The sequence below is a fragment of the Panthera tigris genome, chromosome A2 (genome assembly GCF_018350195.1).
Source record: "Panthera tigris isolate Pti1 chromosome A2, P.tigris_Pti1_mat1.1, whole genome shotgun sequence".
Classification (NCBI taxonomy): domain Eukaryota; kingdom Metazoa; phylum Chordata; class Mammalia; order Carnivora; family Felidae; genus Panthera; species Panthera tigris.
This window is the reverse complement of record NC_056661.1, coordinates 55,772,093-55,798,987: the sequence shown is the minus strand read 5'-3', so window position 1 is coordinate 55,798,987 and position 26,895 is coordinate 55,772,093. Positions and strand designations below refer to the sequence as shown.

The following is a 26,895-nucleotide window of genomic DNA, read 5'->3' as shown; positions in this document are numbered from 1 at the left end:
GATTTGCATGAGGGAGTGGGTTCAGCAGACACAACGCGGCACCAGTGCCTCCAAAATGTCAATCTATTGCAAGGTGGGGGGGGGGCGGGGGGGGGCGGGTGAGGGGGGCAGTCTAGTGGGAGGTCAGGAAAGGGGTGGGGTGAGGGTGCACCAGACCAGCTTGTGTAAAAGTTTCAGGAAGTGTGCACTGAATTGTAACCAAAAAGGCACGCATTAATGCCACTGCCTGACAAGGAAGGAGATGCTGAATTTCAGTCAGGCTGGGAAGGCTTCTTGGAGGAGGTGGCCCCAGGGCTGGGTATAGATGGATACCCGATTGGACTTCAGAGAGGCCCAGGGGTCATCAGGCTTTTGGATGATGAGGAGGGGTGTTTGGGGGTCAAAGCCTTAAAACCCCAGACCAGGGAACATGTGCATTTGGAGAAGCTAGATCCCAGAGCTAGGGGCTTTTTGCCTGTGTGGAACCAGGTGCTCTGGGAAGGGGAATTCCACCGGATTCTCTTCTCTGAAGAAACAGAAGAGTTGTAGGGGAAAAGCGGTGCCAGAGGGGCATCTGTGAGGAAATGTTAGTGTTCTTGTTTGCACATTTTATTCATTTTTGTGGTCATACAGTCAGGTGGCTTAAACTACAAAAGCCCCAAAGGGCTCGCAGTAACAGTGATTCCCCCTCACGGCCACTTCCCCATAGGCAACCAGTGTTTTCTGCTTGAGCAGAGAAATTGCAGACATGTGTATATACAACACCCATCGTGTTCCAATTCTGCCCACTTACTTAGGTAAACCAGGAGCCTTGGCAGGCAGGTAAATAAATAAAAGGGACTAGGCAGGACATAAGGGGACTGGAATGCTCTGACCCATTAGGATCATGAGTTGCTGTGCCTTGTCTTTCCAGATGTTGTGATTAGGGAGGAGAAATCAGGGACATGGATTTTTTTAGGTGAAATCTCTTGACTGGAAAATATGACAACTAATTCATTAAAAACAAACATGTATACTCTTGGGCATTTATCCCAGAAGAAAAAGAAAATTTATGTGCACACAAAAACCTGTACATAAGATGTTCACAGCAGCTTTATTCAGAGTAACCCGAAACTGGCAACAGCACAGGGGTCCTTCTGGGGATGACGGTTAGACAGACTGTGACCCACCCATGGCATGCAATACCACTGGGTAGTAAAGGAGCAAGCTATTGATACATGCAACATCTCAGGTGAATCTCCAGGGAATTTCACTAAGTGGAAAAAAGCCAGTCCCCACAGGTTTCATACTGTATGATTTCATCCATACGACATCTTGAAGTGGTAAGATTCTAGAAACGGAGAGCGGACGAGCGACTGCCAAGGCTGAGGGTCTGGCCAAGCGGGCCTGGGGGTGACGTGACTCTAAAAGGACAACAGGGGAGATCCTCGAGGTGATGAAAATGTTCTGTATCGTGACTGCATCCGTGTCAGCTTTCTGGTTGCAGTCCATCGGTGGGTAAGGGTGCGTGGGATCCTTCTGTATTATTTCCTACTGCAGGTGGCTCTAAAATGATCTTCGGGGCACCTGGGTGCCCAGTTCATTGAGCTTCTGAGTCTTGGTTTCAGCTGGGGTCATGATCTCATGGTGGGTGGGTTTGAGCCCAGTGTCGGGTTCTGTACTGACAGCGGCGTGCCTGCTTGGGATTCTGTGTCTCCCTCCCTCTCTGCCCCTCCCCTGCTTTCCCTCTCTGTCTCAAAAGAAACTTTAAAAATTAAGCTTAAAAATAATAATAATGAATAAAATTATCTTAAAAAATAAAAACTATAAAAAGTTTGGGGTGCCTAGGTGATTCAGTTGGGTAGGCATCCGACTTCGGCTCAGGTCATGATCTCACCATTCATGAGTTCAGGCCCCGCGTTGGGCCCTGTGCTGACAGCTCAGAGCCTGGAGCCTGCTTCTCATTCTGTGTCTCCCTCTGTCTCTGCCCCTCACCCGCTCATGCTCTGTCTCTCTCTCTCTCTCTCAAAAATACACTAAAAACATTAAAAAATTTTTTTAATTATAAAGATATCAAAAGTTTAATTACACAAAAACAAACATACAAAGAGCCCCAACTAAATAATCTGGGTAAACACAGCTTGCTGACTGCCTGTTTGGTTCACTTAAGGCAGTTAGGAAATGTCCCCAGCAGAAAACAACCAAAGGGAAACAAAACGGTGGATAAAAATAGTTTCCCCCTTTAAGATTTTCCCCTTTACGCTGTCCTTGCACTCACCCCCTCCCTCGTTTTAGTTGGTTCCGAACCTGGTAATGGATGGCGTCTGATGCCCAGCTGGGGTCCATTCTGGCAGCCAGCCTTCCCTGTGTGATCTGCGTCCGCTGCCTGCTCTTGGCCTCCCTTCTGTGTGTCAGGTGCTTCGTCTGAAATTCAGGGAGACAGTAGGCCTGAGCAGACCATCTTGCCCCAGGCACAGAGAACCTCCCAGATGGAAGGGACCCAGGATTTTGTTAAGACAGTTGTATGTTTCCTGTGACTGCATTGGTGCCTCCCGTGCTTGTCATTTCCTGCCACCCTAAAAAAAGTCCTACAATATCTGAGTACCACCTGTGCTAATTCTTGTCTTCAAATCAAATTGTTTACATACATTTAAGAAGAAAACTTTGTCACTTCTGTAAATAGGAAACCAAAATAGTTGCTAAAATAGAGGTAGCCAAAAAATAAATACAATGAAGCAAAGGGAAGCCATTAAGTTACAAACAGACACTGCTTCCCCCCCGCCAAAGGCTTAGGGCCCAAGGCCTACATCTCCCGGGTGGGGCCACGATCAAGCACGAGACAGGATCACAGACTGGCCCAATGAAAGGGCCTTGCTCTTGAGCAGATGAGGGTTGAGCGATCATTTAAAAGGCAAGTAATTTTCTTCCTAGTGGGATGTTGTTATTCGAGCCTATCCACTATCACTCTGTAACAATTTTTTTTTTTTTTAATTTTGCAATGGAGAATCTCAAACATTCACAATAGTAGATAGGGTAGTATACTGAACTCCATTGATAACAGTCCACGGCCAGTCCGATGTCTTCTGCAGACAACCCCAAGCTGAATGTCCCCATATCATTCTGAAACAAATCCAGGAGATCCTGTCATTTCCTCTGTATTTTAACACGTGTATCTCTAAGAGAGAAGGACCCTTTGATATGTACACTATAACCACAATACTATTATCATCTAAAAAACTAACAATAATTCCTCGGTTATATCCAGTCAGTTCAAATTTCCAACTGTGTCATGAATGTCACATTTTCCCCCCAGTGTGTGTTTTAAGAATCAGAATCTGGGGCACCTGGGTGGCTCAGTCGGTTAAGCGGCCGACTTCGTCTCAGGTCATGATCTCGTGGTCTGTGAGCTCTAGCCCCGCGTCGGGCTCTGTGCTGACAGCTCAGAGCCTGGAGCCTGTTTCAGATTCTGTGTCTCCCTCTCTCTGACCCTCCCCTGTTCATGCTCTGTCTCTCTCTGTCTCAAAAATAAATAAAACGTTAAAAAAATAAAATAAAAAAAAATAAAAAGAATCATGATCTGTGGCGCCTGGGTGGCTCAGTTGGTTGAGCGTCAGACTTCGGCCCAGGTCATGATCCTGCGCTTTGTGGGTTCGAGCCCTTGTGGGTTCGAGCCCTGCACCGGGCTTTATGCTGACAGCTGGGAACCTGGAGCCTGCTTCAGATTCTGTGTCTCCCTCTCCCTCTGCCCCTCCCCCACTCATGCTCTGTCTGTCTCAAAAATAAAAACATTCGAAGAATTTTTTTGAAGAATCAGGATCCAAGTAAGATTCAGATACGTTGCAGTTGGTTGAAATGAGCTTTTAATTTATAGGCTCCCCCTTTATCTCTATGTTGCCCCTGGTGATTTCTGTGTTTCCCCTCTATCTTTGGAGTAGAAGTGTGTACTTTGGAGCACCCTCGTGCTGAGTGTGCCTGCCCTGTGACACACTTGTGGGCATGTCTGCAGCAGCAGTGGCTTCGTGTTGCACGAGGCTGCAGCTAGGTTTTGGTTGTGGGTCCCTGGAAATTTAGGAAAGGGGGACTCAACATGAACTTTCGGGCATCTCTGAGCAGGAAAACTCAGCATTTTAGACACTTAAAAATTAAGAAAGATGGGCGCCTGGGTGGCTCAGTCGGTTAAGCATCTGACTCTTGATTTCAGCTCAGGTCATGATCTCACCCGTCGTGAGTGAGAGCCCTGCATCGGGCTCCACGATGACAGTGCAGAGCCTGCTTGGGATGCTCTCTGCCCCTCCCCCGCACTTCTCTCCCTTTCTCTCTCTCTCAAAATAAATAAATAACTTAAAGGGAAAAAAAAAAAAGGACTGTCACCCTTTTATATTAAAAAAACAATTTTAGGGGCGCCTGGGTAGCTCAGTCGGTTCAGCATCCAACTTTGGCCCAGGTCATGATCTCACAGTTCGTGAGTTCGAGCCCCATGTCAGGCTCTGTGCTGACAGCTCAGAGCCTGGAGCCTGCTTCAGATTCTCTGTCTCCCTCTCTCTGACCCTCCCCCATTCATGTTCTGTCTCTCCCTGTCTCAAAAATAAATGAATATCAAAAAAAAATTTTTTTAATAATAATTATTTTAAAAAAGAGGCTGGGAGCAGTGGCATGGCTTCAGCCTTTGCAAAATGATTTCCAAAACATCATCTTGTGTGAAATAATCATGCTATTTAATTACAGAAATTGCTGTTCTCTATGTGTGTGCAGACAAGCTGCCTGTTCGTGGGATCCAACATCTGTTTGTGCATTTACTCTCATTCGGGAAGGTCTTCTCACATGGGCCTCATTCGTCCTCCATCAGGATCACTGGGTGTTTCTTTCAGCCCATCAGCTTCTCCTGGGCTGCTGGAGCCCCTGGTCCCTGAGCCCTGGACTGATTGCAGCTCCACACTCGGAGACCCTCAGGAGCCCAGGTGCATGTATGTTAGCCCAGCCAGCCGAGCCTGCCTCGGGCAGCCCTGGCTGGACACAAAAGGGAATCCCCAGACATCTCCAGGGCACCAAACCTGGAGGAGGGCAGAGCCTGCTCCTGGCTTCCCAAATCCACCCCAGCCAGCCGGGCCAGTCCACTCAGGTGCCTGAACAGGCAACACAGATCATAGCCGCTGATGTGTGTTGTTGTTTTTTAAACTTACATTTACATAGTGGCCTATTGCAATAATGAATAATGTGAGAGTAGTATACTGGCCACTAAATAATAAGTAAAAAGTAAACAATGAAAAAAATAAATTTCCATTGCAGGCTAATATGGAGATTCAGTAGAATAGTTCAAGTATGAGGTTAGACTTGCACTTATCAAAAATATCACCCCTTGCAGGGTGCCTGGGTGGCTCAGTGGCTTAAGCATCTTGGCTTCAGCTCAGGTCATGACCTCCTGAGATCAAGCCCTGCATCAGGCTCTGTGCTGACAGTGTGGAGCCTGCTTGGAATTCTCTCTCCTGCTCTCTGCCCCTCCCCCGCTTGTGCTTGCACTCTCTCTCTCTCTCTCTCTCTCTCTCTGTCTCTCTCAAAAACAAATAAGGAAACATTAAAAAAAAATTACCCCTTGTGGTTGGCACTCTATCTCACATTTTAAGATTTAAACCAGGGGTGCCTGGGTGGCTCAGTTGATTAAGCATCTGACTTTGATCTCACGGTTCAGGGGTTCAAGCCCCACATCGGGCTCTCTGCTGTCAGTGTGGAGGGAGCTTCAGATCCTCTGTCCCTTTGCCCCTCCCCTGCTTATGCTCTCTCTCTCTCTCTCTCTCCCAAAAATAAACATTTAAAATACTAAAATAAAATTTAAACCAAATAAGAATTCCAAGTGGCTTAGAATGGCTGAATCACAAAAAAGGGTTTTTTTCTTTGTCTTCACAGTCACTGTACTATCATTGTCTATTTTGAAATTACCATTTAAACACAGGAACGTGTATTGCCTTAGGGGCTGCAGACAAGCACTGTCCCTGAAGCAAATTCAAACGATGCCCAAAAAGTTACAAATTTACTCTGGGAACAAACACATGAGCTAAATCCATGTATCTGGGGAGCCAACTGTGTAACTAGGAGTTTTCTGGAAAAAAAACAAAACAAAAACAAAAAAAAACTCCTAGTGTTTTATTAAAACGTCAGTTTTGTAAGTGTGTTATTTTAGAGCATATATGTTACCAAAATTCCATAGTGCACAGGCACGAAAAGTAAAAACAAATTGGACTACATCAAACTTTAAAACTTCTATGCATCAAAAGTTATGATCAAAAGAGTGAAAAGGCAACCTTCACAATGGAATGAAATATTTGCAAAGCATATACTCACAAGGGGTTAACATCCAGAATACACAAAGAATTCCTATAACTCAACAACAAAAACCAAACAAGTGACCCAATTTAAAAAACGGGCAAGAGACTTAGACATTTCTCCAAAGAAGATCTGTAAATTGCCAATATGCATGTGAAAAGATTTTCAACATCACTATTCACTGGGGAAATGCAAATGAAAACGTACAATGAGATAGTACTTCATACCCATCAGCTACTATAAAAATAACACGCGCGCGCACACACAAAACCACAAGTGTTGATGAAGATGTGGGGAAATTGGGACCCTGTGCACGGCCAGAGGGAATGTAAAATGGTGCAGCCAATACGGAAACAGTCTGGCGTTTCCTCAAAAAGTTAAAAATTGATCTACCAGATAATCCAGCGATTCCACTTTTGGGTATTTACCCCAACAACTGAAAGCAGGGACTCAAGTAGATATTTGTACACTCGTGTTCATAGCAACACTATTCACAATAACCAAAAGGCAAATGCAACCTAAATGTTCCACAGATGAATGTCCTCAGTGTGCAACAGGTGAACGGGTAAGCAAAATATAGCAGAAACATACAGTGGAATATTATCCAAGCTTCAAAAAGGAAAGAAGTTCAGGGGCACCTGGGTGGCTCAGTAGGTTAAGCATCCGACTTCAGCTCAGGTCATGATCTTTTGGTTCCTGAGTACGAGCCCCACATGGGGTTCTGTGCTGACAGCTCAGAGCCTGGAGCCTGCTTTGGACTCTGGGTCTCCCTCTCTCTCTGCCCCTCCCCAGCTCATGCTGTCTTTCTCTGTCTCTCAAAAATAAAAATAAATGTTAAAAAAAACTTTTTTTAAAAGGGGGCGACTGGGTGGCTCAGTTACACTTCAGTCTTCAGCTCAGGTCATGATCTTTCAGTTGGTGGGTTTGAGCCCCATGAGCCCCTGCTTCAGACTCTCTCTGTCCCTCCCCTGCTCATGCTCTGACTCTCTCTCAAAAATAAATAAATGTTTAAAAATAAATAAATAGGGGCGCCTGCGTGGCTCAGTCAGTTAAGCATCTGCCTTCAGCTCAGGTCATGATCTCGTGGCTCGTGAGTTCGAGCCCCACATCAGGCTCCATGCTGCCAGCTCAGAGCCTGGAGTCTGTTCAGATTCTGTGTCTCTATCTCTCTCTGCCCCACCCCGCTTGCGTGCGTGGCGTGTGTGTGCGTGTGTGTGTGTGTGTTCTCTGTCTCTCCAAAGTAAATAAACATTAAGAAAATTAAAAAATAATAATAATAAATAAAAAGGAAGGAAATTCTAACACATGCTACAACATGGATGAACACTGTAAGTAACATAAGCCAGTCACAAAATCCAAATACTGTGTGACTTCACGTACATGAGGTCCCTACAGTAGTCAAGCTCACAGAGACAGAAAGCAGAGTTGGTGGCTTCCAGGGGCTGGGGGAGGGGGGCGGAGAGTTACGTAATGGGGACAGGGTTTCCATTTTGCAAGAAGAGAAATTCTGGATATTATTTGCGAACAATGTGAATAGACTTAACATGGCGAAGATGATACATTTTATGTTATGTGTATTGGGCATACACACAAAGATTCTTTTAAACCCTCAGTAGTAGCCACTGCAGTTCCTCAGAACTCAGACCCACAGCTGTGTTTCCCAGGATTTGTGGATTTGATCACTGTGATAAATAATAAATATGCACTGACATTATTTAATAGGGCCTGTGTGTGGTGATAATAAAAAGCAGAGACCTTCATTCAGTCCATTTTTATTACTGACTTTTTTGTTTGTTTTTATTTTTTTTTTATTTTTTTATTTTTTTATTTTTTATTAATATATGAAATTTATTGTCAAATTGGTTGCCATATTATTACTGATTTTAAATGCTCTGTAGACGATACATCCTCTTACTACCTGCACCTAGAGCAGACCACTCCTACTGCCCACATTTGGATACTGATTACTTTTTTAAAAAATACTTATCTATTTATTTTGAGAGAGAGAGAGGGAGGGAGAGCACATACCTGCCTGTGCAAAGTGGGGAAGGGACAGAGAGAGAAGGAGAGAGAGAATCCCAAGCAGCCGCTCAGTCAGTGCAGAGCGCAATGTAGGGCTTGAACCCAGGAACTGTGAGATCATGACCTGAGCCAGAATCAACAGTTGGATGCTTAACTGACTGAGCCACCTAGGCATCCAGGATAATGCTCACTCCGATGGCCTTTGCACATGCTGGCCAGATCCCGACTCTGCTACCTACCTTTGGCTGTGTGGCCCTGAGAAAGTTAGTTACATTTTCATCCCATCAGGAATCGCCTGATCAGCACTGGCACTAGTTCGAGCCCCGCGTCGGGCTCTGTGCTGACAGCACGGGCTCTCTGACCCTCTTTCCCCTGTAGGAAAGTAACCTTGCAATAACCAACCTGCTTTTTTGTCTAGTAGAATTTCCCTCTTCCCCCTCCCTTCGTCCTGTAAAAATCTTTCATTTTGTACAGCTCCTTTCTATCTGCTAGATGGGATGTTGCCTAATCCCCGAATCACTGAATAAAGCCAGTAAGATCTTTTGAAAATTTCCTCCATTGAATTTTTGCCACAATGTCAACAAAATGATTGTAAGCTCTTGTAACTATATGAAAGATTAGCTTTAGACATCTATTCATGCAGACAGCATGCTTTAGAAACAAACAAACAATGAAGCCAACAAAGTGCTGATTCACTTAGTAGATGTTTGTTGAGTGTCCTGGTGGTTACTCCTCCAGTGGGTGAACTGGGCATACAGAGAAGGACTGAATGGTGTCTCGGGTTTTTACAGCGCGTGAGATAGTATAACTTACAGGAGATGCGTATTTTATCTTTCAGATGACCAAAATGTATTTCTCATGTATGCTTGCTCTGTGTCCATAGTTCCGGGCTCACAGCTGCCCAGACTCTTGAAACTGCCTGACCGATAAGAGCAACTTGGGTCACGGTATTTGGTCTCTGGTCCTCAGTTGCCAACGTTGCTTCAGAGCCCTTGCAGTAAAATGAGAGTCTTGTCGTTCCCAAGCCCCTTTCCGCCACAAGTGGGTTTAGGTGATGAAGTAACTTCTGGGAAGCACCTAAGGGTGGGGGCTGGTTGCCATGGGAACCAACCAGGAATTGAGGGCTGGAACTTTCAGTCCGACACCCTGACCTCAAGGGAAGGAAGAAGGGCTGGAGGGTGAATCAGTCACCAATGGTCAATGATTTAATCAATTAACTATGTAATGAAGCCTCCATTAAGAAAAAAAAAAAAAAAAAGGAGGGGATTTGCAGCTTCCAAGTTGGGGACCAGAATGCTTCCATGTGCCCCAAAGTCCATGAGGACAGAAGTTCCTTCGTCTGGCACCTCACCCCAGGTATCTCTTCATTTGACTGATGTTTTTCCTTTGTAATAAATAATATCCTTTGTAATAAATATCCTTTAATATCCTTTGTAATAAATCGACTATCCAGTCAGTAAATGGGCTTCCTGAAATCTGTGAGCTGCTCCTAGCAAATTAACAGAAATTCAAGGAGTGGGTTGTGGGAACCTCTGATTTATAGCCAACTGGTCAGAAGCACAGGTGACAACCTGGACTGTCGACTGGCATCTGAAATGGAAGCCAGTCTGGTGGGACTGAGCCCTTAGCCTGTGGGATGGCACTATCCCCGGGTAGAGAGCGTCAGAATTGCGGTGAATTCCAAGACAGCTGGGCTGGCATCGGAGCATCGCTTGGTGGTGTAGGGGGAACCCCCCCCCCCAACAACTCCTGCCCTATATCAGACCCGGTGACCAGAACTTTGAACTGTCTAGCGGGGAAGACTGACCACCAAGGCTTTCATTTGGGGCATGGAACAGTAGGTGAGCTTTTGTTTCCGCCTGCATATTTTCCTAGAGTTTGGGTTTTTGCAAGGACGTGTCTAATGGTTGTTAACAAAAATACAATAAAGTTCAAAGTAATAGAGTGCACGCTAGCTTAGACAGTGGAAAACAGAGGCTGTTCTGGGGGCCCATCAGACACCTCCCAACCCAGTGTGAAGTAGGGGTGGGGAAGGGGGACGGTGTCCCAGAGGACGCTTCTAAAGCAAGAAGCATGGACCTTTTCTGCTGGGTGGTGAGCTCTTTACAGGGTTAGGACTGTTCTCCTAGTGTAATTCCCTCCTCACAGCTCGGCAGCTGTATAGACAAAGCGCTCCTGTGCTTCTGCATTACTCTCACGCTGCTACCACACTTCACTTCACTTCTGGTGCCAGATGTGTGCATTTTCCACCCATCGGGCAATTCTACACCAGCTGGGTGTCCTACAATTCAATTTGCTTCTGATGCTATCGACCTGGACATAGTGTCAGATCCCACAGGTTAAGGGCTCAGTCTCACGAGATCGTCCCCTACTTCAGACACCAGTCACGAGTTCGGCTTCTCACTTACCCTTCTGACTGATCAGGTCTAAACTGAGGTTCCCGTGATCCCCTCCTTGGGTTTGGTAATTTGTTAGAATGGCTTCCAGAACGCAGGGAAACAATTATTTACACTTCCTGGTTTAGTATAGAGGCTACAGATGGATGGTCAGATGGAGAGGTGCATGGGGCAAAGTCAGGAAGAGTCCCAAATGTCCCCGTGAATTGTGGTGTGCCATTCTCCTGGTACATGGATGTGTTCAGCAACCCGGAAGTTCTCTGAACACTCTGCTTTGGGGTGTTTATTCAAGCTTCATCATGCAGGCGTGATTGATCATTAATTCAACCTCCAGCTCCTCTTCCCTCCCTGGAGGATTGGGAGTGGGGGGAACAGAAAGTTCTAAGTTTCTGATCATGGCTTGGTCTTTCTGGGGACCAGCCTCCAGGCTGAAGCTAGCCAAGAGATCACCAAGAGTCACCTCACTAGAACAAAACACGCTCCTATCATTCGGGAAGTGCCAAGGGACTTAGGAGTTCTGTGTCAGGAACCAGAGTCAAAGACCAAATATTAGAACAAAGGATGTTCCTAGTGCAATTCTTACATAGGAAATCACAAGGGTTTTAGGAGCTCTGTGCCAGAAACTGGGGGTATGTCACGGCAGGTAAGTAAAACCAGTCCCCTCTACGGATTTGGAAACCGAGCAAGGAAAATAGCTTCTGAAGGGTCACATAACCACTCGGTTGGTAGAGCGAGAATTAAAACCCAGTTCTCCTGACATTCAGGCCACTGCCAAGGATATTTCCAAGGACGTGATTTTTAAAAATCAGAACTCTTTTCTTGTTTTTATTCTCTGGGTTGGAGATGTCCACGAAAACAGGAACTGGTCCCATCTGTATTATCTCCTCTACACTAATTAGTCTCCGTTTTATTTTGCTAGGGTCAGCCCAGGGACACACCGACCCAAGGAGATTAGTCATTAAAAAAAAAAGTAAAAAGGCTGTCTGGGAGCTGCCATGAAACATTTTGTTGTTCTCAAATGCCAAATTCTGATCCCTGAGCTGGGATGAGATGTTTGCCTGTCACGAGACTAAATGCGTCTTTTGCCAAAAATGGGCTGCATTCGGATGCTGAAGAGACGTTATCCCGTAAAGCTTCGTCTTTAAAGTTCAGGATTCTTTCCCTCCCAGGCAGGAGAAAATTACACCCTCTGTGTGCACTCAGCTTTCTACTTTTCAGAGGCTGCTTTTCCTCTGTGATCTTTTTATCCTCGCTGAAAATCAAAGTGCAGGACACAGCAATTGGGAAGGTGCTTTAAGAGACCCAGCAAATGCACACTTTTATGATTATACCTATCTTACAGATGAGTGCACTGAGACCTAGAGAGGTAGAGTGACATGCCTGTGATCCCAGAGCCTGGGCCCAATGTATTTGGGGGCTGAGACTGGGGTGAAATCCGAATGCCTTCTCCATACTCCTGAGGACAAGACCATTTTGTTTGTTTAAGCATTTCTTTTCAGACAGGGAAATGGGCCATGTTCCATTTAAAATATCCTCATGGTCTGGGGCACCTGGGTGCCTCAGTCAGTTAAGCGTCTGACTCTTAGTTTCAGCTCAGGTCACGATCTCACGGTTTCATCAGTTCAAGCCCCGCATTGGGCTCTGCACTGACAGCAGAGCCTGTGTGGGATTCTCTCTCCCTTTCTCTCTGCCCCTCCCCCACTCGTGCTGTCTCTATCTCTATCAAAGTAAATAAACAAATCAAAAATTTTTTTCAATAATAAAAAAATAAAATATCTTCAGTCTTTAGACCAAGAACCAGAAAATTATAACTTGTAAAAAATAATCCTTGAAAAAAAACAAGACAAATTAGGCAGAACATGATAGCTTCCTGAGGAGTGTCCATTAAATCCTGGTTTGAACATTAATTATAGGGTTTGCCTGTGCACAGTGACAAGTTAGTGTCTGACTTTGCTCTTGAACACGTCCAGGGACAAAGGACTCACTGCCATCTCACCCGCCTGTCATGCGTTCTGCTGTATGTCAATCCCAAATCTGCCTTGCCAGCTAGAGCTGTTCTCCATCCACCGGTCCAAATTCTGCCCTTGGGAATACCATGCCCCTAGAGTCAGCCTGACCACTGGCCTCCATCTGACTGACGTCCCCTGCAAGCATGACACAAGCCAACGGTAGGACCATAAGCTGAGATGCAGCCTGGGGGTTAAGCCCTAGATCCTGGAACCTGGCTGTCTGCATTCACCTGGCTCTTCCCACATACAGACTGCCGGACCAAGTAATCTCAACTTTCCCCCTGGCCTTAGCGAGTTGGTTCTGTACTTTATTAAAAACTTATTCTTGGGGTGTTTGGGTGGCTCCGTCAGTTAAACGTCGGCTCAGGTCATGATCTCATGGTTCGTGAGCTCGAGCCCCACATCAGGCTCTGTGCTGACAGCTCAGAGTCTGGAGTGTGTTTCAGATTCTGTGTCTCCCCCCTCTCTGCCCCTCCCCCATTTGTGCTCTGTCTCTCTCTCTCTATCAAAAGTAAATAAACATTTTAAAAAAACAGAGAAAACTGTTCCTTTAAAAAAAGAGTTTATTCTTTTCTTTCTTTTTTTTTTTTATTTATTTACATAATCTTTACATCCAATGTGGGGCTTGAACTCACGACCCTAAGATCAAGAGTCACATGCTCTTCTGAGTGAGCCAGTCAGGCACCCCAAAGTTTATTTTTTTCTGATATAACTGTTTGGAGCTGTATTAGCGGGGCTCTCCAGAGAAACAGAACCAATAGGATATGAGTATATGTGTGTATGCATGTCTAAAGAGATTCGTTGTAAGAAATGACTCACAAGATTAAAATTACGGAGGCTTGCAAATCCCAAGATCTGTGGTCGGCAAGCTAGAGACCCAAGAGAGCCAATAGTGTTCTGGTCAGAGTCTGAAGGCCTGGGACCAGAAGAGCTCTCAGGGGTGAGTTCCAGTCTGAAGACAGGAGACGGGATGTCTCAGCTGAAATAGTCTGGCAACTTAAGTTCCCTCTTATTCAGCTTTTTATTCTCTTCAGGTTTTCAACTGATTGGATCCCCCGCTGGGGAGGACAATCAGCTTTACTCAGGCTACCCAGTCAGATGTTTTTTGTTTGTTTGTTGTTTGTTTTTTAAGTAGGTTCCATGCCCAGCATGGGGCTTGAACTCACCACTGGTGGGATCAAGAGTCAGACACTCTACTGACTGAGCCAGCCAAGGCGCCCCCCCCACCTTTTCTTTTCCACATATTAACTTTACCCACAAACACGCTCACAGACACACGTAGAATACCCTTTGACCAAATGTCTGTGCGCCCCCGTGGCCCAATCCGGCCGACACATGAAAATTAACCATCGTAAGGGCTTTGAATCTCCTCTAAGCCTCTTGGCTTCTCACAAATTCAAAACGCTGTGTTTTCACTATCATTCAAGTTCAAAATACTTTCAAATTCCCTTGTGGCTTTTTTATTCATCACTTACCTAAAAGTGGACTGTTTAATATTCAAGTGTTCTTGAGATTGTGTAGATGGCCTTTTAATTTTATTTTTAATTGTGGTAAAATAAACATAACACGAAAACTACCTTCTTCACCATTTTTAAGTGCACAGTTCAGTAGCACTAAGTACATTCACAGTTTTGTATGACCATCACCACCATCGGTCTCCAGAACTCTCTTCATCTAGCATTATTGACACTTTGTCCCCATGAAACAACACCTCTCACTTCCCTCTCCCCCAGGTGCTTGGCAAATGGCATTTTACTTTATATCTCTATGAATTTGACTCTAGGAACTTTATATGAATGGAATCGTACAGGATCTGTCTTTTTGTGACAGACTTATTTCACATATGGCACAGTGTCCTCAAGGTTCATTCCTGTGGTAACCTGGGTCAGAATTTCCATCTTTGTTAAAGCTGAATGCTATTCCACTGGGTGTATAGACCACATTTGTTTACCCATTCATTGGCCTATGGTCTCTTGAGTTGTTTCCCCTGCTTTGCTACTGTGAATATGGCTGCAATAAACATGGGTGTGCAGGGGCACCTGGTGGCTCCGTCAGTTAAGCGTCTGACTTCAGCTCCGGTCATGATCTCACAGTTCATGAGTTCGAGCCCCCTGTAGGGCTCTGTGCTGACAGCTCAGAGCCTGGAGCCTGCTTTGGATTTTGTGTCTCCCTCTCTCTCTGCCCCTCCCCTGCTCATGCTCTGTCTCTCTGTGCCTCAAAAATAAATAAAATGTTAAGAAAATTTTTTTAAAAATGGGTGTGCAAATACCATCTTTGAGGCCCTGCTTTCGATTGCATTCGCATCAATAGCACATAAGGGTTCCAACTTCTCTACATCCTCGGCAACACTTGTTAGCTTCTGTTTTTGTCTTTACTGTGCCCATCATAGTGAGTATGAAGAATAGCTTATTTTGATTAATGTCTAATTTAATACAATTTTTGAGACTTGTTTTAGGGTCTAGCATGTGGTATATATGCGGTGAATACTTCACGACACCTGAAAAGAATGTGTATCCTACAAGTATTCGGTATAATAGTTTACAAATACCAATTCGGACATGTTTGTTGATAGTATTATTTAAATATTCTATATCTTCATGATGTTTCATTTTACTTTCTTGTCCACTGAAAGGAGATGTTAAAGTTTTCAATATCAGGAACAACTTATGCTGATAAATTTGGCAACCTAGATGAAATTAACAAATTCCTTGAAAAACACAACTAACCAAAACAGAAAAAAAAAAAAAAAAGAAATTAAAACTCTGAATGACGCTTTGGCTGGTAAAAAAAAAAAAAAAAAAAAAAATTAAAATCACAATTAAAAACTTTCCCGCAAAGAAAATTCCAGGACAAGATGGCTTCCCAGTGGGAATTCTATCACACATTTAGGGACGAAATAATTCTAATTTACACAATCTCTTCCAGAACATAGAGGAGGTGAGAATGCTTCCCTACTCTTTTTAGTGGGCCAACATAATTCTGACACCAAACATCACAAGAAGAGAAAATTACAGATTAATATCCCTCTTAACTAGAAACATAAAAATCCTTACCAAAATATTGGGAGAATAGAAGCCAGGGCCTTATCCCAGGAATGCAAATTTGGTTTAACATTCAAAACTCAGTCAATACACATCATCACATTAACAAGATAAAAAGGGAAAATATTGGGACCATCTCATTGAGGCAGAAAAAAGCATTTGAGAACATTCAATACCCATTTGTGATAACAACCGTCAGCAAAGTAGGAAGAAAAGGAAACATCTTCAGGCTAATAAGGTGCAGTATGAAATGCATTCAGTTACCAACATGTTTGTTGTTGGTGAAACTTGGAAATACTGAAACACGGAAGGCTCTTCTCCATCTCAGCAAAAAGACAAGGATGTCTAATCTTATCACTTCTATTCAACATCGTTCCAGAAGGTCTAGCCCCGTGCAGCAAGGTAATGTAAGGGAGAAGGATTCATTTTCAGAAGGGAGAAGTAAGGGAGGGATTCATTCTCAGAAATATCAAATAGAAGCTGTGCTGCCTAGTTACCAGTAGATTTACAACTAATGGAAATATGTACAACCAACCCCCCCCCCCAACACACACACATATACACACGCACACACACACAATGGAGTCCCAAACCCTTAGACACTTCACTTCCTGCTTCTTCTTCCCCTGTCCATTTCCTGGGCTTATTTTCACCAGGTTGTTTTCACGGGCTCTGCAATGAGCATACACCAAAGAACAAAGGAAGGAGGGACTGAGTCTGTGCCTCACCTCAGGGAATGTACATTTGTTCCAATCAGACTACTTTTTGCCTTACATGGGCATAGGTGACATCCAGGTAAGGCTGTAAGCTCTGTAGTACTCAGCCAATGAGGAACCAAGGGAGGGACTTACCTCTGTAGTGCTCAGCCAATGAGGAATCAGGGGAGGGACTTGCATGCTAGGAGATAAATTGTCTGCTGTAACTGCCCCAAGTGGGTCTGTCCATCAGATACCTGCTTTTGCAAGAATGTTGATTAAAGTCTCGCTTCACTGTGCTCCGAGTGTCTGTGTCTCTCCTTTGATTAGGTCGGTGGGCCTATTTCTCACAGGTAACAACAATAACAACAACAACAAAATACATACTGGAAGGAAGAAATAAAGCTGTTTCTACTCACAGGCAACATGATCCTGTATTCAGAAAACTTAAGCATCTTAATAAACAAAAAAAAACTAGAAAAATTAAGTGAATTTCGCAAGGCTTCAGAATACAAGATCGATACATAAAGCTCGTGTTTATATATACTAGCAACAAGCAAGTAGAAGAGAATGTAAAAGGACACCATTTGTAATAGCAACGAAAACATAAAATATTTAGAAACGAATTTAATGAAATAGGGGTAGGTATGATCTCTACACTGGAAACTACAGAACAATGGTGAGAGAAATTAAAGATTTAAATAAATGGGCAGATACACCACTATGTTCATCCATTAGAGGACCGAAAAGTTTTTTTCCAAATTCACCTAAAATTTCAACACGAATCCAAGGAAACAATAAAACCAACAAAGCTGGTTAGTAGATATTGACAAGCTGATCCTAAAATGTGTATGAAAATGCAAAGGGTCTAGGATAGCCAAAACAATTCTGAAGAACAAGTTCAGAGGACTTAAACTTCTGAAAGACTCACTATAAAGCTAGCAATCAAGCTTTCTGTAGTCAAGCATTTATGATACTGACATAAGAGCAGACAGATAGATCTGTAGAACAAAGACGGTCCAGAAATAGACCCTTTACAAAGATACTTTGTCCTTATAAAGATATCTTATATAAAGATAACTCAAGTAAGAGATGAAAACTTTTTAATGAATGATGCTATAACAACGGAGTAATCAAATCCATACATAAAAAATAATGTGCAATCTATTGTGGCTGGAACCATAAACCTTCTACAGGAAAACACAGGAACATACTTTTGTGACCCTGGGGCAGGCAGATATTTCTAAATAACAAAACCAAACAAGAAAAAAAATGGATAAACTGGTCTTCATCAAAACTTAAAATCTCTGCTCTTTGAAGACTCTGGTAAGAGAATGAAAAGAATCCACAGACCAGGAGAAGGTATTTGCAAATCATGTATCTGATAAAGGACTGTGTATTCAGAACACATAAAGAACCCTCAAAACTCAATAAGAAAACTCCAGTAAAAAAAATACATGACAGATTTGAACAAACACTTCACCCAAGATAAACAGGTGACAAATAAGTACATGAAAAGACACTCAACGTTATTAATCATTAAAGAAATGCAAATGGAAACCTCATTGAGCTACCATTACATACCTATTGGAATGGCTGCGATGAAAAGGACCACCAAATGTTGGGGTGGATGCAGTGGGATTGGAATCCTATCCTGGCAGGAATGTAAAATGTCACAACCACTTTGGAAATCAGTTTGGCAGTTTTTAAAAATTAAAAAAAAAATCTTTTTAAGTCATCTCTATGCTCAATGTGGGACTCAAACTGACACCCCCAAGATCAAAAGTTGCACACTCCCCTGACTGAGCCAGCCAGGCACCCCTAGTTTGGCAGTTTTTAAAAAGTCAAACATACACCTACTACATGTTTTGGCAATCTCACTGCAATCCTACTGTTAGGCATTTACCCAGAAAAAGAAATTATATGTCTCACAAAGACTTGTATATGAATGTTCATAGGGGCTTTGGTTGATACAGCCAAAAAACTAAAAATAATCCAAATGTCCACCAACAGAAAAAGGGATAAACAAGGAGTAGTGTATCCATACAATGGAGTCCATTTCAGCAGTAAAAATGAATGAGGTATTGACACTTACTATACCACGGATGAATTTCAAAATAATTTTACTGAGTGAAAAAAGCCAGACATAAAAAGAGTCATACTCTATGGTTCCATTTATACGAAAATCTAGACAACACAGGGGCACCTGGGTGGCTCAGTCGATTAAGCATCTGACTTTGGCTCAGGTCATGATCTTTCGGTTGGTGGGTTTGAGCCCCATGTCGGGCTTTGAGATGACAGCTCAGAGCCTGGAGCCTGCTTCAGATTCTGTGTCTCCCTCTCTCTCTGTCCCTCTCCTGCTTGCACTCTGTCTCGCTCTCTCTCAAAAATGAATAAATGTTAAAAAAATTTTTTTAATCTAGACAGTATAAACTCATTTGTAGTAACAGAAAGTAGATAAATGAGTATCTGGGGCTGGGTGGCAGGAGATGGGGGGCACAGGAGGAAAGAATCACAAAGCAGCACCATCAAGCTTTTGGGGATGACAGATGTATTTGCTGTCTGAATTATGATGACGGTTTTCACAGTGTTTCCATATATTTATATATGTATATATCAAAATGTATCAGTTTATATGCTTTAAATACCTGCCGTTTATTATTTATCAATTACACACCAAAGGGGAAAAAAAAGGGAATAGGCAAGACATAAACTGGGAGAAAATATTCTCAACACTTATATCTGACAAAGGAATTGCTTCTGGAATATATTTAAAAAAAAAACTCTAGCAAATTAATACTGGAAAGACAAACAACCTAGTTTGAAAAAAAAAAGTGGGTAAAAATGAGCAGACACTTCATAAAAGAAGATACACAAATGGCCAATAAGTACGAGAAAAAGTGTCCGCCATCATTCATCAGAGAAATGTAAAGTAATGCCACAGTGAGACATCATTTCCCACCCACCAGACCAACTAAAACAAATATGAGTGACAACCCCAAATGTCCCCAAGGTTGTGGAACAGCTGGAACCCTCCTTCCTTGCTGGTGGGGACAAAACTGCTTTGGAGGACTGTTTGGCGGCTGCTTATACAATTAATTATACAATTGTTTATACCCGGCAACTCCGCCACTAGGTGTTTACCCAAGTAAAAAGATATGTCCCCCACACCCGTCTTGCACACGACTGTTCACAGGAGCCTTATTCCTCTTTGCTCCAGGCTGGAAGTGACCCAACTGTCTGACAACAGGAGGACACAGAAATAGTGGTGTATTCAGGAAATGGAATGTCAGTCCGTAATAAACGTGAAGTCACGAACCCCACAGGCATAATGCTGAATGAGAGAAGCCAGACACAAAAACAGTGCAATCTGTATGCCTCCGTTTCCTCAAAGTTCAAGAATAGACGAAAGTCAATCTATCCTTTTAGAAATCAGAGCAGTGGTGGCCCCTAGTGGGGAGGGAAATTCATCGGAAAAGGACAACTTTCTGAAGCGGGACAGGCTCCACACCGTGATTTGGCAAATGAAGACAATATTTATTTTAAGTCTGTGCATTATACCTGAATTCAGATTTCAAATTTTATTTTAATGATGAATCAGCAAGACACGTGAGGACCCCAGCGCATGCCCATGTATTGTTTCCTGCAGGAAGCTGTTGAAACCTCACAGCGCATGGTGAAGCAGGTGCCATTCCCATTCCCACTTTACAGATGAGAAAACACATCTGTAAGCCTATAGAACGGCTGGACCCCTGCCCATGATTTTCAAGGTGGGACGGCAGGTACGGGCGCGGAATCCTGGGAGTCTGATGGGGGCGGGCTGTGCTCTTTGTCACCACGACCTGTTCTAGGTCCTGTGCTAGCTACTGGGAGACCTCTGTGAGCCTGTGGGCTGGTGAAGGAGATGGCGAATGTGTGGGTGCGTGCCACAAGAGTACCTCAGGGGCCCATGGGAGACCATCAGGGCCAAGGCCTGACTACCTGGGAGGATGGTGAGGGGGGCAGGGTGTGGCGGGGGAGGCCTGTTAACCCAGTGAGCATGCTGGTCACCAGGAGGAATCATTCTAAAACATGGATCTGACCTGGTGTCTCACCTGCTTGAGCCTTTCCACAGGCATCCTGACTTTGGTTCCCAGACCAGGGTGCATCTTGGATCCACCTGGGGGCCTAGTGACAGTAAAGATCTCTCCAGCCCCCGTGGAGGGTCTCAAAACTGGAAGCAGCCACCTATGGGGAAGTATGTTCTCTTTCCTCACTTTCATTCACCTTCAAAAGGGCACACAGAAGTTGGCATGGACCTCAGTCATGCTTGGTTAATGACTGCCTGCCTTCTGGGGAGACAAGGAAGATAAGCACGTGATGGGTCCTGAGGCCCACATGAGGACTGAACCAAAGGCATCCCATTAAGGGCAGTAATTAAGACTGGGATTCCAGGGGTGCCTGGGCAGCTCAGCTGGTTGAGCGTCTGACTCTTGATTTTGGCTCAGGTCATGATCTCACAGTTCATGACAGCGTGTTCTCTCTCTCTCAAAATAAATAAATAAACATTAAAAAAAAAATACTGAGATTCCAGAGAGCCCAGAAATAAGCCCAAGTATATTCAGTCAACTAATATTTGGAGGGACAAGGGAGCCAAGAATATTCAGTGGAGAAAAGATAGTCTCTTCAATGAATGGTGCTGGGAAAATTGGATATTCACATGTAAAAGCATGAAACTAGGTCCTTATCTTACACCACGCACAAAAATTAACTCACAATGGATTAAAGACTTAAATATGAGACCTGAAGCCATGAAACTTCTAGAAGAAAATATAGAAAAAGGCTCCTTGACATGGCCATTGCTGATGACTTTTTGGATATGACGAGCAGCAATATTAAAAATACACAGGCAAGGGGCGCCTGAGTGGCTCAGTCGGTTGAGCTTCCGACTTCAGCTCAGGGCATGATCTCGTGGTTCGTGAGTTTAAGCCCCGTGTCGGGTTCTGTGCTGACAGCTCAGAGCCTGGAGCCTGCTTCGGATTCTGTATCTCTCTCTTTCTCCCCCTCCCCTGCTCACGCTCTGCCTCTCTCTTTCTCTCAAAAATATAGAAATGTTGAAAAAAATTTTTAAAAATAAATAAAAATACACAGGCAGGATTACATCAGACTGAAAGTTTCTGCAGAGCAAAAGAAACCATCAACGAAGCGAAAAGTGAAAAGACAACCTACAGAATGGAAAAAAACAATATCTGCAAACCACATACCTGATAAGGGGATAATATCCAAAAAATATAAAGAAGTCATATAACTCAAAAGCAAACATAGTAATAATAATTTTTTTTTAAATCCAATTAAGAAAGGAGCAGGGGTGCCTGGGTGGCTCAGTGCATTAAGTGTTTGGATCTTTTTTTTTTTTTTAATTTTTTTTTTTAATGTTTATTTATTTTTGAGACAGAGAGAGACAGAGCATGAACGGGGGAGGGGCAGAGAGAGAGGGAGACACAGAATCGGAAACAGGCTCCAGGCTCTGAGCCATCAGCCCAGAGCCCGACGCGGGGCTCGAACTCACAGACCGCGAGATCGTGACCTGAGCTGAAGTCGGACGCTTAACCGACTGAGCCACCCAGGTGCCCCAAGTGTTTGGATCTTGATCTCGGCTCAGGTCATGATCTCACAGTTTGCGGGACTGAGCCCTGCGTCAGGCACTGTGCTGACAGTGCAGACCCCGTTTGGGAGTCTCTCTCTCCCTCTCTTTCTCTGTCTCTCTCTCTCTCTCTCTCTCTCTCTCTCTCTCTCAGTAAATAAATTTTTAAAACTTCGCTTTAAAAAAAAAAAAAGCAAATGGGGTGACTGGCTGGCCCAGTCGGTGAAACATGCAACTCTTGATCTTGGGGTCATGGGTTCATGTTGAGCGTAGAGCTTGCTTAAAAAAACAAAAGGAGCTGGGGCGCTTGGGTGGCTCAGTCGGTTGAGTGTCGACTTCAGCTCAGGTCATGATCTCGTGGTTGACAAGTTCGAGCCCCACATCTGGCTCTGTGCTGACAGCTCAGAGCCTGGAACCTGCTTTGGATTTTGTGTCTCCCTCTCTCTCTGCCCGACCCCGCTCATGCTCTGTGTCTCTCAAAAATAAATATAAACAAACAAACAAACAAACCAAAAAAAGGAGCAAAAAACCTGAATAGACATTTCCAAAGAAGATATATGAATGGCCAACAGGAACCTGAAAAGATGCTCAACATTGCTAGCTGTTAGGGAAATGCAAATCAAAACCAAGAGGGATATGGCTTCACACCTGTTAGAATGGCCATCACCAAAAAGACAAGAGATAACAAACACTGGTGGATATGTGAAGAAAAGGGGACCCTTGTGTACTCTTGGTAGAAATGTAAATTAATTCAGCCACTATGGAAAACAGTATAGGTTCTTCAGAAAATCAAAAATAGAACTACCATATGATCTAGCAATTCCACTTCTGGGAATATATCCAAAGGAAATGAAATCACTAACTTGAAAACGTATCTTCACATTCAGTGTAGCAGTATTCACAATAGCCAAGACACGGAAACAACCTAAGTGTCCATCAACAGATGAATGGATAAAGAGGTTGTGCATATAGGAGGTAAGGGAAACAAAAGCAAAAACGAACTATTGAGACTTCACCAAGATGAAACACTTCCGCACAGCAAAGGAAACAATCAACAAAATGAAAAGGCAGCCTAAGGAATGGAAGAAGATACTTGCAAATGATATATCTGATAAAGGGTTAGCATCCAAAAATCTGTAAAGAACTTATCAAACTCAACACACACAAAAAAAAAAAAAAAAAGAAAAGAAAAGAAAAGAAAAAAGAAAGAAAGAGAAAGAAACAAATAATCCAGTTAAGAAATGGGTAGAAGACATGAGTAAACATATATACAATGGAATATTCCTCAGTCATTAAAAAACAAGACCACATGCCTGGACCCTGGCAGTACTATGCTCAGCAAAATGAGTCAGAGAAAGACAAATACTGTATGATGTGTGTTATATGTGGAATCTCAAAATCACAAAAAAACAAGAAAACTTCTAGAAAAAGATTTGTGGTCACCAGAGGCAGAGGGTAGGGAGGGGGGACTGGAAGAAGGTGGAAAAAAGGTACAAACCTCCAGGTGTAAGATAAATAAATACAAGGACTGTGATAAACATTACAATGACTGTAGTTACCACTACCGTGTGATATATCTGAAAGTTGTTAAGAACCAAGAATTCTCGTCACAAGAAGAAATTCTTTTTCTTTTTTTCCCCATTTCTTTTTATTGTATCTACGTGAGGTGAGGTGATGGATGTTAACTAAACGTATTGTAGTGATCATTTCAAAATATATGGAAGTCAAGCCTTCATACCACATGCCTGAAACTCATACGGTGATGTGGGCCAATTGTATCTCGATAGAACTAGGGAGTGGGGGGCGGGGGGAAGACTGGTATTCCAAAAGAGTCCCTCCACCTCTGTGGGCTAGATGCCAGAGAAGGAGCTGGTCTTGTCTTCCAGGAATTAAAAAAAATTTTTTTTAACGTTTTATTTATTTTTGATACAGGGAGAGACAGAGCATGAACGGGGGAGGGTCAGAGAGAGGGAGACACAGAATCTGAAACAGGCTCCAGGCTCTGAGCGGTCAGCACAGAGCCCGACGCGGGGCTCGAACTCACGGACCGCGAGATCACGACCTGAGCTGAAGTCGGCCGCTTAACCGACTGAGCCACCCAGGCGCCCCATCTCTTCCAGGAATTAGGTAAAAGTTTCACCTGTCCTAGATCAGGAGATCTAGGTAAAAGTTTCACCTGTCCTAGTCTCAGTCCATGGAAAGTGGAGAATCAAACCCCAGGGCAGGAGCTCGGACACCGATAGATCAGTGAGCAATCGTTACACAGCAAGCCATTCTCAAACTTAGTGGCTTAAAAAACAACAAAACCCAATCATTTATTGCTCGTGACTCGATGGGGCAGCTGGGTGGCTCTGATGTGAACCAGGCTTGGCTCCTCCTAGGTGCAAGTGACCGCCTGGCTCGGCTGACACGTCTAGCATGGCCACGTGCACACGCCTGACAGTTGGCCAGCTGTCGGCTGGGGCAACAGGAATAACTGGGCCACACGTCTCTCATCCCCCAGCAGGCTAGCCTGGGCCTGTTGACATGGTAGCTGGGCAGGTTCCAGGGAGAGAGCAGACGCGTGTGGGGCCTCTTTCGGTCCAGGCTTGCCACGGAAAATAACCACCAGTAACCACCAAAGCAAAGCATAAACCAGCACAGACTCCACCTCTTGATGGGAGGGTTCCCCACATCACACTGCAAAAGGCACAGACTAGGGAAATGCATATCAAAAGCATAATGAGGTACCACCTCACACGCATCAGGCTGGCTACTAGGAGAATGACAGAAAATAATAAGTGTTGGCAAGAACACGAAGACATTGGAACCCTTGTACGCTGTTGGTGGGAATGTAAAATGGCGCAGCCACTGTGGAAAACGGTAGGGTGGTTCCTCCAAAAATTGACCCAGCAATCCCCCCTCTGGGTATATACTCCAAACACAAGAAAGCAAGGCCTTGAAGAGGTATCTGTCCATTCGTGTTCCTAGTGGCATTATTCACAATAGTCAAAAAGGTGGAAGCAACTCAAGTGGCCATTGACAGACGGATAAACAAAATGTGACATATGCGCACAACAGAATATTATTCAGCCCTAAAAAGGGAAACCCTGACATGTGCCAGGGCTGGGGGATGGGGGGGGGGCATGGAGAGGTGTTGTTTACCGGGTAGAGTTTCAGCTTGTAAAACTGAACCTTGTAAAGGTGGAGAGTTCTAGAGAATGGCTGTACAACAATGTGAAGGCACTCGGCACTACCAAACTGTACGATTAAAAATAGTTAAGACGGTCAACTTTACGTTATGTGTATTTTACCAAAAATTTTTTTAAACGGTACAGGTATGGAGATTGGTTGAGGATTGGAACCATTCTTGCAAAAGACCCGCCACACTTGGGTTCTGAGCTGTGGGAATTTCCCAGGTTACCTTCCCCTCTCTGAGCATCGGTTACCTTTGAACTGATGATGAACCTCATTCTGTGTTACTTCCATTTTGTGGAGGAGAACGAGTTGATGTCCTTGCCCTAAGATTAAAACCCTGGTCTTGGCCTTCTTCTGGGTCATGTGGTCCTTCGGCTGCTCCAGAACAACAATATCTGGAGGATAAACATCACCAATGAACCAGTCCCACAAATTCAGATGGCCATGAAGAGTGGGATCCACCTGGAGCCATGCAACAGCAGGGCGAGCTTTGCCCAGTACCATGCCCTGTCCACGAGAGACCAATGCAGTTCCCTCTTGTCCTCCACTTCTGTGCTGAGTTACACCCAGTAAGTCACTTTCCCTCTCTGGGCCTCAGTTCCTCTACCGGTACAATGAGGAGCCAAGAGAAGGAGTGGGCAATGTCTGGAGATGCTCCGTTAGGTCCGTTTTGGGAGCCCCATTTTCCTCTGCTTTACCCAGTGACCTGCTTCCTCCACCAGAAAGTGACCAAAAACCATGAGATCTGCCTAAAGGATGGGGAGACACAAGTCCCCAGAGCTGGTTGGAAAAGGGCAGTTGCGAGAAAGAATAAAACTGCTTCCTGCTTATATCTCATCTACTGGGCTCCACGGTGTGTTTAAAAACACAGTCACACCCTGACATTCTTCTTTCAATGAACCATCTTAGAGGTGCCCTGAGATTAGCGGCTTTGGGGCTGCAAAGACCAAATATTGACTCTGGCTGACTTAGTCCTGAAGGGGGGCTTATTGTAAGGATTCTAGGAGATCCGGGATATTTGGAGGAAAGGTTTCCAAAATGAGCCACAACCCAGGGTACCGGTGGTAGGGAATTGGGCAGTGGGATCTTTAGCAGATGTCCGCTGCTGGAGTGGGCCCTCTGCCTGTCCCTATTCCTCAACAGTCAGTATGGCCTCCAACTACCCATAACCACGGCTTCCTGCTGCTGAAGGATCCAATCCTGGATGACGGCATGGGATTGGCCAAACCTAATTCCACGCCTTTCTCTGCTCCCCTGGCTGGGGTGGGGTAGGAAAAGAAGGATGCAACGGACGTTGTAGCTCCCGAGCTCTCTCCACCACCTGCTCCCCAATCCTGGCATCCCTTGAGGCATCTTTTTGCAACTGTGTGGCAGTTATATTTCTCCCAACATGCGTTGCTGCTTCCTTCGATCCCTGATGCCCTCCTGGGTGTCATCCCCCAAGGCACTCCCGAACGAACCTCCTGCACACAAATAGACCTCTCAGAGACTGCTTCCCTGAGAACCCGGCCTGCAACCGAGAACGTGGCTCTTCATTGTTTTCACTGGTCGGCTCCATGTTCTCCCATCAAAAATCCACTCCACGGGGGTGGTAGGGAGGCCCCTTCATCCCCCAGGACCCTGTTGCTCTTCTGGCCTTGGTTACAGGAGCCCAGG

General features: G+C 44.4%; 1 long non-coding RNA gene across 1 annotated transcript; it reads right to left on the bottom strand.

The window, feature by feature from the left end:
* Positions 1-1,115: 1,115 nt before the first annotated feature.
* Positions 1,116-26,895, bottom strand: LOC122236407. The gene is made up of 3 exons (XR_006214465.1): positions 25,491-26,895; positions 2,266-2,382; positions 1,116-1,382 (listed from the first exon to the last, which is right to left on the bottom strand). It is a non-coding gene; the product is annotated as an uncharacterized LOC122236407 (long non-coding RNA).